Consider the following 13,822-nt stretch of genomic DNA (forward strand, 5'->3'; position numbering starts at 1 on the left):
CGCACCAGGTACTGAATCGATCGGGTGATCGAGACACGGCAAGACCGACTTACTTTTTTACACTTTAAATTTATTTAATGCTACCGATCACTTGTGACGTCACAATATAGAAGCAGTTTTTGGGGCAATAAATGTGTCTAAGAAAAATATGACCTTAATTAGGCGAAATCTCGAGATACTGAGGTGACCTGGCCTACAGCCAAAGTCCATTGACCTTTTAAGTTGAAAATTAATTGGAATAAATTCCCTATATATAGAAGTAATCTGCCCAAGTTTGGTCAAAATCGGTCCAGTAATTCTGGAGATACAAGGAGTGCAAAACCGGATACAGAGACGTAAATAAAAACATCCGGAAAATTTCCATTTGATTTTTTGGGTTTCTTAGATGTCAAAACGAAAAGATCCCCAGTAAAACCGAATATGCCGAAATTGGACCGATTATAATAATTTCCCTTCTACAGCTATAACTATGATATAACACTAGACGGGAAACTAAAATTTATTATTATTATTATTTTTTTTTTTAGTATATTGCAATTTTGACTGAAGGGTTCCTTTAAATAAAATAAATGAAATATAATCGGATAATTACTATATAGATTAATTTGTATAACCGTATATAGAGAAGCAAAATAATTTATTGAAAGTTCTAAAATCTTTGACGTATAACTTCAAAAATGAAATAAATAGTCTGACACAAAATATAGTATGTGCTTATATCTATTATATCATTGTTTAATTAATAGTTGTCTTATTTATGATATATTTTCTATTAAAATATTAAGGTCAGATATAGAATTTCGTGATCGAATAAAATAATACATAATAACCTCCAGTTATATGAAATGACAAATGAATTTTAAAATTAACATTAAAAAGAAAAAGAAAGATAAATTACGGATGTTATTTGATAATATACATATATACAAGTGTTTATACAGAGTGTTCTAAAATGATGGGTCGGTATACTTTTTCAGATTCTACTTGTAAAACTAAACAAAAGATACCCTTAGGAAAAATGGCAATTTCTCCTTCGTTCTCCCGCTTACCGCTATTTTGTTATTTTTATATAAAAATGTATATCTCAAGTTCGGATAGATGAATCATGTTAATATTTGGTAAGCGTCTTGGTAATAAACTTTTAAATTAGCAAAAAATCAAGACTTAAATACTTTCGCAAATTACAAATTGGCGGCCATGTTAATTTATCAATCCGTTATATCTCCGTAAATATTACATTTTATCAAAATGTTTTTTTTTCTAAGATATTAAGTCTTTTATTTTGAAGAAAATGACAATTTATTTTTGAAAAAATGTTAACAAATAGTCGAATTATGGCAGAAAATTGATATAATTGTGTGTTGGTTTTCATGTCCTTCACTTTGCATTCGATTCGATGAAATATTAATTGTTTTTATTTATTGTTAATTGTAGTATTGTAAATTAGTATCAAATTAAGTTATAATTTTCTCACAATAATAGATCTAATAATTATGACACAAAATTACAACATCAATTTCATTATATCGACTATGGGTTGTAACCGATTTAAAAAAAATTAAATGTCATTTTGTTCAAAAGAAAAGGCTTAATATTTTAGCAAATAACATAAATTTTGATAAAACTAATATTTATGGAGATACTAGCAGACCCGGCAATGCTTCGCTATTGCCGAAGAGTGGGAGAGAGAGAGTATAAATGAACACAATTTAAAATTTGATAAAAAAATTAAAAAACTGAACTATACAAATTTTTCCTTTCACTTATTCTCCTTCCCCTTTTCCCTTTCCAACTTCTACCCTTCACCCTTCTCCATCACCCCTCGCCCATTTTCCTTTTTACCCTTTCCCGTTTTCCCCTTTTCACTTTCCACATTTTCCCCGTTTTACAGTTTCCCCTTCTTCTCTTTTGCCCGCGCGTAAATCGGTCCATTAGTTTTTTGGTCTTTAGCAGACACAAATACGATCATGCCTTTTATATATATGTTTATATAGAATAAAGAAGTCTGTTTGTATATTTGTTTCGTAAATATCTCGACACCGGCCCCACCTAGCGGGTATAGTTTTTGCAAAAATATTTCTTTTCGCGTAACTTATATTCATATTCTGAATATGAACCAAATCGGCCCATAAATATAATTTTTCTAAATATCTCAACCCCAGCGCCATCTAGCGGGTGAATTTTTTGCAGAGATAATTCTTTCCATGTAAGTAACACGTATTCTGAATATGAGGCAAATCGGACAATAAATACAATTTTTCGAAATATCTCGACTCCAGCGCCGCCTAGCGCGTCCAAACTAATTCAGAAACCCCTGGCGTGCGTCCAATCATTCCCCAAAGTTTCATCGCTATCGGATAAATGGTTTAGGTAGTCATAAGAGACATACAGACAGACAAACATTCATTTTTATATATATAGATAACGGATTGAAAAATAAACATGGCCGCCATTTTGTAATTTGCAAAGGTATTTAAGTCCTGATTTTTTGCTAATTTTAAAATTTGTTACCAAGACGCTTACCAAATATTAATGTGGTTCCTCCATCCGAAATTGAATACATTTTTATATAAAAATTTATAAAAAAAGACCTCGATTCGACCTTGAACCTTTATTTCAAGATTAACACGATTTTTTCAAAAGAAATGACATATTTTCGATCCCACCAGTGAAAAGAGCTGAAACTTTTACATTAGAATATGTGGCCACACATATGACCTTGGAAAGTTTTTGAAGGTCATACGGCTAGCCATCAGAGATAGTATTATACGGGTGCTGGATTCTTTTCGCAGATATTTAGAGTCATTGGTTTCTAAGTTGTGACAAGAGAATTGCTATATTGTACTCTTTTGAATCAGAAAATTATGTTAATCGGATACCGTATGTGATTTACTCCTGCAACCGTGAACGTCAAGAAGCTGGAATAAATTAAATATAATCATAAAACGTAATGACTAAATTCAAGTATGTCAATGTGACATTTTTCGTTTTTTACATTGGTTCTTCCTTTGCTTTTTCCTGTTTAGCCTCCGGTAATTACCGTTCAGATAATACTTTAGAGGATAAATGAGGATGATATGTATGAGTGTAAATGAAGTGTAGTCTTGTACAGTCTCAGTTCGACCATTCCTGTGATGTGTGGTTAGTTGAAACCCAACCACCAAAGAACACCGGTATCCACCTTCTAGTATTCAAATCCGTGTAAAAATAACTGACCTTACTAGAACTTTAACGCTGGAACTCTCGACTTCCACATCGGCTGATTTGGGAAGACGCGTTCACCGCTAAACCAATCGAGAGGTTTTTTTATAACATTGGTTCTATCGAAAAAGATAATTCCATTTGAGAAATCTCAATGACCTTGGGACGACCTTCAAATGGGACCTCAAGGTCATGGTCAAGGTCGACGTCGGATATCCACCTCCTATCCACATAACTTTGTAAAGTCATTTTCATGCTCTTTCTCATAGTTTTGCGTGATAAATGGTCTAGAATATAATAGATGGTCTAGAAGGTCATATAATATTCCAGGAATATTATATGACCTACAAAAACGTGTAACTCGTGTAACAATATCTCTGATGGTTAGCCATATGACCTTCAAAAATTTCCAAGGTCATATGTGTCACCACATATTTTAACGTAAACTTTTCTGCTCTTTTCATTGGTGGAGTCAAAAATAGATCATTCCGTTTGAAAAAAATAGTGTTAACCTTGAAATAAGGTGTGAAGTTCAAGTTCGAATCCAAGTTGCCTATGAGATGTCCCGTTCCGATCTTTTTCAATACGTGTTGTTATCGTCTCGATTAATATATCTTTGGTACGATCCGATATAGCGTATATGAAGCAATGAAAATCACGTGTTTCTGTGCAAATACTTCCAAATATCCACTGATTTGGAAGAATTGTGTCCTGCTCTACTTTCTTTTTGAAAATGAGGACTCTTCTATTTGTACCGTCATTCCTGGACCACCTTTTTTCTTGATTAACCTCCGGAATTACAGTCAGGTATGGAATGTATGAGTGTAAGTGAAGTCACCTTTTGAGTGTTTTGAGTGTTTTGTACAGTCGCCTTTCCTGAGATGTGTGGTTAATTGAAACCCGACCACAAAAGAACACCGGTATCCACGATCTAGTATTCAAATCCGTAAAAATGTAACTGCCTCGTTCGAATAACTAACCGCTCCGGTGCAGTACCTCAGTTAGGTGTAATTACTCTGTATATTAACTTTGCTGGTTAATATTTTATAATAAATAAGACATTGTCTAGTTGATGAGTGAATATTAAATGTTAATGTTATAATAATCATTACATGTTTAACGTTTTAGTTTGAGTTATGTTAAATGAAAATTACATTGTTAATGAAAGTGATGAATGTGTATGTGACAGAATGAGCTCTAAATTTAAACTGAACAACGCATTAGTCATAATGAATTACTAATATAAAATATCAGCTGATAAAATAGGCTATATAATATTATAGCTATATATAAACAAATTTATTTACTTTTAAAAATGAATAAGAAGTGATAGATTATATACTTTATTAATTAATAAGAAGAAAACGAGAACAGGCAAAATAACAACAGGGAGAATAACAATGAACAGGCAGTTTACCCCCCTCTCACAGCCCAAATTGCACATTCAGGACCTTCAGTAGACCTAACTATATTTTTTCCCTTCACATTGCAGGATTAAGATCAATCATAGGAGCAATCAATTTTATTTCAACAACAATAAATATACGACCAAAAGGAATAACTATAGAAAAAACTGCTTGTCAAATAAAAAAATCAGATATTTTTTTTTATTTTAATTTTTCGACGTTTCATAATCCATGGACTTCTTTTTCTGTTTAGCCTCCGGAACCGCGTAAGGTATTACTTCAAAGGATGAATGAGGATAATATGTAGGAGTGTAAGTGAAATGTGGTCTTGTACAGTCTCAGGTCGACCATTCTTGAGATGCGAGGATAATTGAAACTCAACCACCAAAGAACAGAGGTATCCATAAAATCCGTATAAAAGTAACTGCCTTTACTAGGATTTATACCTTTTGAACTTTCGACTTCGAAATCGGCTGATTTGCGAAGACGCATTCATCACTAGACCAACCCGATGGGTTATTCCTGGACCACCTACCTTTTTTGAGTTTTTTAATAAACGATCAACACGTACGCCTTTTTCGGGTAAATTTTCCAATCTGTTTTCGCTTCGTTTGACATTTGCAATTCTCTCGAACAAAACTTGGTCGTTGTATATTCATGAGCCCGACAGTATATAAACACGACATGTTTTGTGGGGATAGTTTATTATCCGCGAGCTATGTATTTTTTCTCAAAACAGATTCTCTTTGCTTTGCGTGATTTTTCTTATACATCCAACGCGAAAATTTTAAATGAAATTTCAATTTCTTTTAATGATTTTTTTTTACGAATTCTTGTAGTATGTTTTGTTTTTTTTGACTGCAAAAGTTTTACAGGACACTCTTCGTCATTGATATCGCGAATAATAGAAATAAAGGTAGTTGTGTGATACCTCTATGACGTTTATAATTACACTAATCCAATAACACAAAATAATATTATTTTTATTGAGTTACAGGCTTACTACGGTATTTCTCTAATGTTTTATTCATCAATTATTATAAAACATGCTATAATAAGTAATTTTTATGTAAAAAAAAGTGGGAGGGGTAGTAAAACGAAAAAGTACCGAAACGAGGTCTTCGCAGAACTACGCAAGAGTTTTTTTTTTGTATTTAGATTTATAATAAAATTAGAAATAAATTTTTACATAAAAATGTACATAAGAAATGCGTCTTACAGATACAAATAAAGTTTTTTTTTAACCTCCGGGACCATCGTTAGTTATTATTTCAGAGGATGAGATGACGACAAATTTTGTAGCGTGTGAAAATGCCGTGCCTGCCCGGGATTCGAACCCGGAATCTCGCGGATGAAAGGCCGAGACGCTACCCCTCGTGTCACGGAGTACGGCTACAAATAGAACTTAAAATGATCGAATTGAAAAAATGAATTGCGTAATTTTCCCTGCTACGCCGGTCAAGATAAGTTAATTATGTTGAATTCGATGTTTAATAAAGTATCTATTAATATTATAAAACTGAATGTAACGAGGTCATTTATTGACCGGTAAAGTTTCTTTTCTTTTGTTGTACGTTAATAAAAGTTATAGTTGTAAAATTGAGTTACATGTCAATCTACATTACATTATAACATATACGATGAAATCTGTAACTGTTGTTTACGCTTGTCTGGTATAAGTTAAAGAAATAATAATATAGAATCGTTTTTTTTTTCTATGAGGATTCTAAACGTACCTAATGCCCTCAAGCATTGCGAAAATTATATTTCAACCTCACTCTGAAGTCAGTTACAGTAACTGAGAGTACGTGCTTAAAATTTTCTTATACTATCTCCCGTTTCATTTTCTCTCTTCCTTTCTCATTTGGAAGCTCTTGTAGAAAACACATTCTTGCAACGATCTAATATCGATAACATTTGTAAAGCTTCTGGTTTTAATTAATGTAATTAATAATTTATTTTACGTAATTATTTGTTGCTGGTTCCGTTATTTTAAACGGTTTCGTTTCCTTCATATGTAAAATAGAAATTTCATTATATAAAGTTTTTTTCGACACTGTACCAACATAAAAGTAAAAAAATGATTTAGACACCGCATGACTTCTTTGTACGCCTATTAAATTACATATACACATTATTCAAGAGGAAAAAAATGAGAGGAACAGGAAGAAATCGTTAAAACCAAGGAAAGAATTAAAAGATTAAGAGAGGATGATGAATATAAAAAAGAGAATATTTGAAAACTACAAAAAGGTGTACACAAATTAAAATCAGATGAATTATATCAAACTAAAGAACGATTAAATAATCGGAAACAAAAAATAAATAAACGAAATGATGATTAACTCCGACTTAGGGAGAATATTGTCCGACAATATCAGAGTAGTAAATAGCTAAATTATAGGAGTTTTTTTTCAATTTATTAAAGATGTGTATGCACCAGTGTAAATGCTATTTTTGTGAGGGTTATTTTTTAGTCGCTCTGTAGTTAACTTTAATGCAGATAAAATTAAACAAAAATTCCAGAATAATTAAATAAAATTAAACAGAAATTAAACTAGAAAATCCAAAAATAGTTTGATTCTAAATTATAAATTTTCAATTAATATTAAATAATCAGATGTTTCACCAACTCTATTGTATATAAAGATATGTAATAACGCCTATTAAATTACATATACAAATTTTTAAAAGTACATAAAATTTTATTTCACAAATAACTTCTGATATTTTTTATTATTATTAGTTATAGTTTTGTAATTGTAATTTTTTTTACAATCGTGGGTTAAAATGATTAATAAATCAATGTATTTTAATTAAAAAAAAGTTTAAAAAAAGGATATAAAGTCTTATTCGAACCGAAGTGTCCTTCCCTTGTAAGATCCAAATATTTCATTAATTAAAATTTTGTTTGGCTATAACTCTGGAACCAGTGGAAATAAGTACCGCTTATGATAATCCTTGAAAAGCTCTCAATGAGGGCTTATTACTGCAGTTAAGAAAAAATAAAAAATCCAAATGTTTTTTTATTTTGGGCTTCTTTGGACATTTTTGGTTCAGTAGATTGCGGTCAAAAAGGGAGCTACGTGTTACAACAGCACTAAATCCAAAATTTACTACGACTAATTTTTTCTACGGCTAATCGTTTTTGACTTATGCGAGATACATACTGTATCTCGCATGTTATTACTTAAGTACGTCACTCCGAAACTAGTTAAAAGAGGACGGTCATTTTGACCAGAAATGGTCAAAATAGGATATTTCCGTTGAAATCTCTAAACCGAAATTTTTCTCGATCATAATACTTCGTACAAGAAAGTAACAAATTCTGGTAACGTTGTTTTCGAACTTTACCGTCATTCTATGTTGTACAGTTGTACTGGATAAGTAAAAATTCTGTCAAATGATTGGATACTTTTCTAGATCTGTGCCTTATATTTAACAAAATTTTAAAATGGAAAAAAATAATTTTTAAGTAATTTTTATTTAATTTTAAATAAAATTAGGGTACTTTTTCGTTTTATGCCCCCAAAATTTTGAATTTTTTCCTACAAAAATTATTTAATAATAGCATGTTTTATAATAATCGATGAATAAAACATTAGAGAAACACAGTAACATAAGTTGTATATGTAAGCCGTGCATAAAAAAAAAATCGCGTGACGAGAAAGTCCTACACTGTGTTTTCAGCTTCCTTTTCTATTTCAACGACAAATTTTTTTTACTAAGTGTATTGATATTTTAAAAATGTATCAGCGTCTTATGAAAACAATACTATATAAGACTATTCAATAAAACGGTAAAAAAAAATTTACTTTTTTTTTTACTTTCAGTCTAAACCGAATGATAATTTTGATTGTTGAACAATAACCATCAAACGGTTTAAACGGTGTAAATGTCTAAAACAATAGCATCTTTACTAAGAGTTTTCGAACCTCTATATAACGAACCTTGATATTACGAAAACCTCGATTTTAAAAAAAACTTTCTACTTTCACTACTGCATCGTGACATTTTAATAAAACTACGTATAAATTTACCTTTAGCGTATTCATACCTTTATATAACAAAATGGTGACAATACATATTTACATAATACATTATCTACTAACATAAAGTCATTTTTACGAAATTTTTTTTGAAAATAATGACATTAAATTTAGTATTTTGGACATCTCTGTGAGTTTAAGATAGTTATTCTTTTGATTTCTGTACCTAAATTGTACCTATATACAAGCACAAAGTACTCTTGACGACGGTCAAGAATGACCTTGTTTTTATTGAACCGGTTTAAGCTAAAATTCCCAAGAATTTCTTTTAATCCCTAACGATAAAATTGTAACAAAATTTTTAAACACGTGTTCTGCAGTTAGTGTCTGTCTATACACTAAAGTAGCGGAATTTCCCAAAATCCATTAACTAACACGAAGCACCAAAATTACTGCGCAAATGTTTATTCGTTTACTAGTTCTAAACGAGAAATTTTATCCACAGTACGTAGAGATAACAAACAGAATTCTTAGAAAACATTTAACACGAAATGTATATAACGAAAATCTTCATTTAACGAATTTTTCCTGGGATTCTCGAGTTAGTTATGTAAAGGTTTGACTGTATATAAAAGCTAACAAAAAATTCGTAATAATTTCCTAGCATTGGTTATTGATTAAGTGAAAAAATAATGATACGTGAAAAATATTACCTAAGATTTATTTTTTTGAGAAGAGTGTAATTTATGATGAAGTTTTATAAATAAACCAAATCGTATACCAAAAACTCAAATAAACCAAAAAAGGTTTTAAAAAAAATCGAATTTTTTCTAATCCTGCACCTCCAAAATCACCTTCGAAGAAAGTTTTTTGATTTTTACGTTTACTATGTTAAATGGAAGAAATTATAAAAGAATTCCACTAGAAAATATACGACCGATCAAAAATTATCTAAGATTTCTTTTTGTTGGGAGGGAAAGGATAATCCAACATTACGATAAAAGTTTATTGTAATATTATTAAAAGTTTATTAATATAACTTTCAATAATATCAGTTCAGTTCTAATGCCGATTGAAGCTTTCCCCGAGGTAAGACGAAGAGGGTCTTCATCGACATCCAAGAATGCTGTGACGATGTTTACTGAATCCGGAGCCACAAGATCTGGACTATCTAGAAATGTCTAGAATTTTCTAATTATAAACAGCGGACCTAAAAAGTAGAAAATTTGTAACAAAATTTTGTTTTGCTTATTTTTGCCCTGATTGAAGGGGATGTTAGATTTCTAGAACGTTTTACTTAAGCAAAGTTAAACTTAACATATATATATATATATATATATATATATATATAGAATTTTTTAGAATTTACTTCCTTGTAATTAATTCCTTAATTCACTTCCTTGTACGAAGTAAAGGAAGTAAAAATAATTTTCGCGAAAGATTTCGGTTTTCAAATTTCAACGAAAATATCGATTTTGGTCATCCCTGAACCCATTTTGACTAGTTACGGCGTGATATCTATATGTACGTACGTAGTATGCATCTCGTATAACTCAAAAACCATTAGCCGTAGAATGTTGAAATTTTGGATTTAGAAATGTTGTAATATATATGTGCACTTCCCTTTTAGAATGCAATCAACTAGACCAAAAGTATCCAAAAAAGCCAAAAATCCAAAGAATTTGAATTTTGGACTTTCTCTTAATTACAGTAAAAGCCCTCCTTGAGAGCTTTTCAGCAACGTATCATAAGTAGTACTTATTGTAATTAGTTCCAGAGTTATAGCCAAATAAAATGTTAAATAATGAAATATTTAGATCTTACAAGGGGATGGCACATAAGTTCGAATCAGACCTCATTTCTGGCTTTTTTTTAACTTAAATGTAATGATTTATTAATAATTATTAACCTCTGACTGTAAACAAATTTTTACAATAATAGTTCAATAAAAACAATAATATATATATTTTAAAAATATCAAAAGTTAATTATGAAATAAAATATTATGATATTTATATTTAAAAAAAATGTGTATATGAAATTTAATAGGGGTACAAGTAAGTCATGTGGTGTCCACATCAGGTTTTAGATAGATTTTTAAGAAAGCTTACCTATTATAATGGGTACAATGCTTCGACTTCCGGAAAATTTCGATATATCTTTGCGTTTCACATTCCCCAGACCCCAAAACCACTGTCAGTTAAAAAAGTTTATTTATACATTTATATACATATATATATATATATATATATATATATATATATATATCACTTTCTTGTGGACATGATAACTGCCGTAATATTGCATCACTTTCAAATTGATATATAAAGTATAACGATTCAAATTCTCGGTATAGTTTGTTAATGAGGAAAATCGGACCATGGGTATGGAAATGAGGGGCTTTTTTCGAAAAAAATAAAATATCGCTGTAACTTTCTTATGAAGTAAAATGTCGAATTCTTTTAACGTTTATACTATTCTTTGGATAAGTGCCTAAAACTTGTCTGAGTAATTTTTTTGATATCACCAACTGTTGACCCAGGGGATTAGAAAAATGGGGTTTCGTAGACAAAAAAAAATCATTCCTTCGTTAATAGGCGCAGTATCGAATCGTTTTAAAGTGGTCGTTAGTCCTCTAAACATTACCTCTTTGTCTTTTTTTCCTGTTTAGCCGCCGAGAATTACCGTTCAGGTACTTAAGGAGGATGATATGTACGAGTGTAAATGAAGTATAGTCTTGTACAGTCTCAGTTCGACCATTCCTGAGATGTGTGGTTAATTGAAACCCGACCACCAAAGAACACCGGTATCCACGATCTAGTATTCAAATCCATATAAAAGTAATAAAAGTAACTGCCTTTACTAGTACTTGAACGCTGGAACTCTCGACTTCCAAATCAGGTGATTTGGGAAGACGCATTCACCACTAGACCAACCCGATGGGTCAAAACTCTAAACATTACTTAAAATTTTTGTCTGAAACGATTTTTAATATGATCAACCCTTACGGCAAAGGTTGACCATAATGTTGCTGGAATTGTAAGAAGATGAGGCTTGTCGTATGCTAAACATGTGAACATTTTTTCCCATGCAACCGGTTGTCGTACTGAGTAAAGTTGAAGTTTTCATTAAGTTTAAGGTGGAAATCTTTTTTTTATCCACTATTTAGGACCGGTGAAATCCATCTCCGCTTTTCGGCGTGCCGAAAGGGATTTTTTTCATTTATTCTCCACCTCTAAAAAAATATATTTTCTCTTTTTTATTTTTTGGGTCTAAGTTTCTTAATTTTTTATTATTAATAGCCGGGTAAGTCAAGTAATAATTTGCTAGCTTTTTTCAAATACCAGCGACACGCGAACTCCAATGCCTTAAATAATGGATATATGCAGCCATGCTGTAAAATGTGATAATCTACTAACAAGATTGTAATATAATAAATAAAATGGAGAATATTTTCTAGATGTTGTTTTTAATTAATTGTAAATAACGTATTTTCATTTCACATGAAATAAAGTGATGATCTAATATTTATCTACTTACCCTCTTTTATGGTTTAATTTTAATAGCCCATTCAGTGGTACAAACTGTATTTTTAGTATTCTTTTTATTTATTTCAGATTGCGAGAGTTGCAGAACCTGAATTTATTGTAAGTATATTTGAGATAAATAATTCCGTTATTATTTTAACAAAGTTTACGTTGTGTTACTGCTACGTTTATATAATATTACTACCGGGTGCCCAGCCGTAACGTAGCCTGGGCTGATAGGCCCTGACGTAATAAATATTTTTTAAGCTTACATATATCCTTATTTAATGAATCCTCTGAACAATGAAATCCTCTTCTCCGGAACATGATATTTTGTCACCTAAGGAACCCAAAAAGAGGGAGGAATTTTTCCGGATATTCGTATGTACGTGTGTGTGTGTATATATGTTCGATGTCATCCTCTAATCATCTCATATCTCCAGAAATACTGGACCGATTTTGACAAAACTTGGTCATCGCATTACAGGTTACATATATGGGGCATTGATGCCATTAATTTTTCAACTTAAAAGGTCAACGGGCTTAGACTGTAGAGCAAGGTCACCCTCAGTATCTTGAGATTTCGCCTAATTAAAGTCATATTTTTCTTAGACACATTTATTACCGATTAAAATGTAACAATATCTGCAAGAATAAGTTTTCAAAAATCGCACCCTTACCCCAAAAAATGCTGTAAACCATAGCTATATTGTGACGTCAAAAGTGATCGGTAACATTAAATAAATCAATAATATATAAAGTGTAAAAAAGTAACTCGGTCTGACTGGGTCTCGAACTTGATTTCCCAGTTGACTCGATACCTAGTGCGTTAAGCCTCGCGGCTACACCAGCTGCCGACTGTACAAGCGAAATTTGTTTTATGTAAGTTGTGAAATTAAATTGTAAATCAGTTTGTTCCGAACATCGCCGCAGGTATCGCCACACCCTAAATTTGTTCTGTGTAAGTTGTAAATTAGTTTAGTCGGTGCCGACGACGCCGCTAGTTTCACCGCCCCCACGCGAAGTAAATACCGTTTGTGTGCGCACTTTACTACAATCATTGAATTAAATTAACGAAAAAAATATTATATTTAAATAAAATATATGTGAAATTATACACTGTGTGTGTGTGAGTGTGTTTGTGTGCGTACCTAATATCTTCAATAGGTTCACAACCAAATACTTCTTATGGTCGTTAAGTCTTAGTTTATACTTTAATGCGAATCGTCGAATTTCTTTCCGAAAGAACGGCAACTACAGATAATCGTCATAAACCATATCCCCTCCGTTATGCTCTTCACTAATTTTTTCGGGAATAGTTGAATAATTTCAATGTTAATTATTTGTATAATAGTTTTCGCTTATTAACAATTTTCAATAGTAATGTTTTATTTTTCCATTTTCAGGAAAAATGATGTGTTATACATTATAAATATTTACTTCATATATCATTAATTATACTAAATTAATAGTATCTCGAGACAACCTAATTAAGGTCACATTTTTCTTCAGCACATTTGATAACGATAAAAACAACAATATTCGCAAAAAAGGTTTTTGCAAAATCGCACCCCGAACCCGAAAAATGCTTTTGTAGTCGCTTGCTATGTTGTGACATCACAGTATAATTAATAAATGAATAATATTTAATTTATAAAAAAGTAACTGGATCTTGCTGGGTCTCGATCACCCGGTCGAT

At 31.2% G+C, this 13,822-nt stretch overlaps 1 protein-coding gene across 3 annotated transcripts in view; it reads left to right on the plus strand.

The window, feature by feature from the left end:
• 5-HT2A (5-hydroxytryptamine receptor 2A) overlaps positions 1-13,822 on the plus strand; it is an 809,891-nt gene that overhangs the window by 167,318 nt on the left and 628,751 nt on the right. For 2 of the 3 annotated variants that reach the window (XM_075379873.1, XM_075379874.1), the window contains exon 2: positions 12,214-12,243. The exons of the other annotated variant lie outside the window; for it this stretch is intronic. The gene's annotated coding sequence lies outside the window, so the exon portion shown is untranslated. The remainder of the gene's footprint in view (positions 1-12,213; positions 12,244-13,822) is intronic. 3 annotated transcript variants of the gene reach the window in all.

Source organism: Lycorma delicatula, chromosome 12 (genome assembly GCF_047948215.1).
Source record: "Lycorma delicatula isolate Av1 chromosome 12, ASM4794821v1, whole genome shotgun sequence".
NCBI classification, from domain to species: Eukaryota; Metazoa; Arthropoda; class Insecta; order Hemiptera; family Fulgoridae; genus Lycorma; species Lycorma delicatula.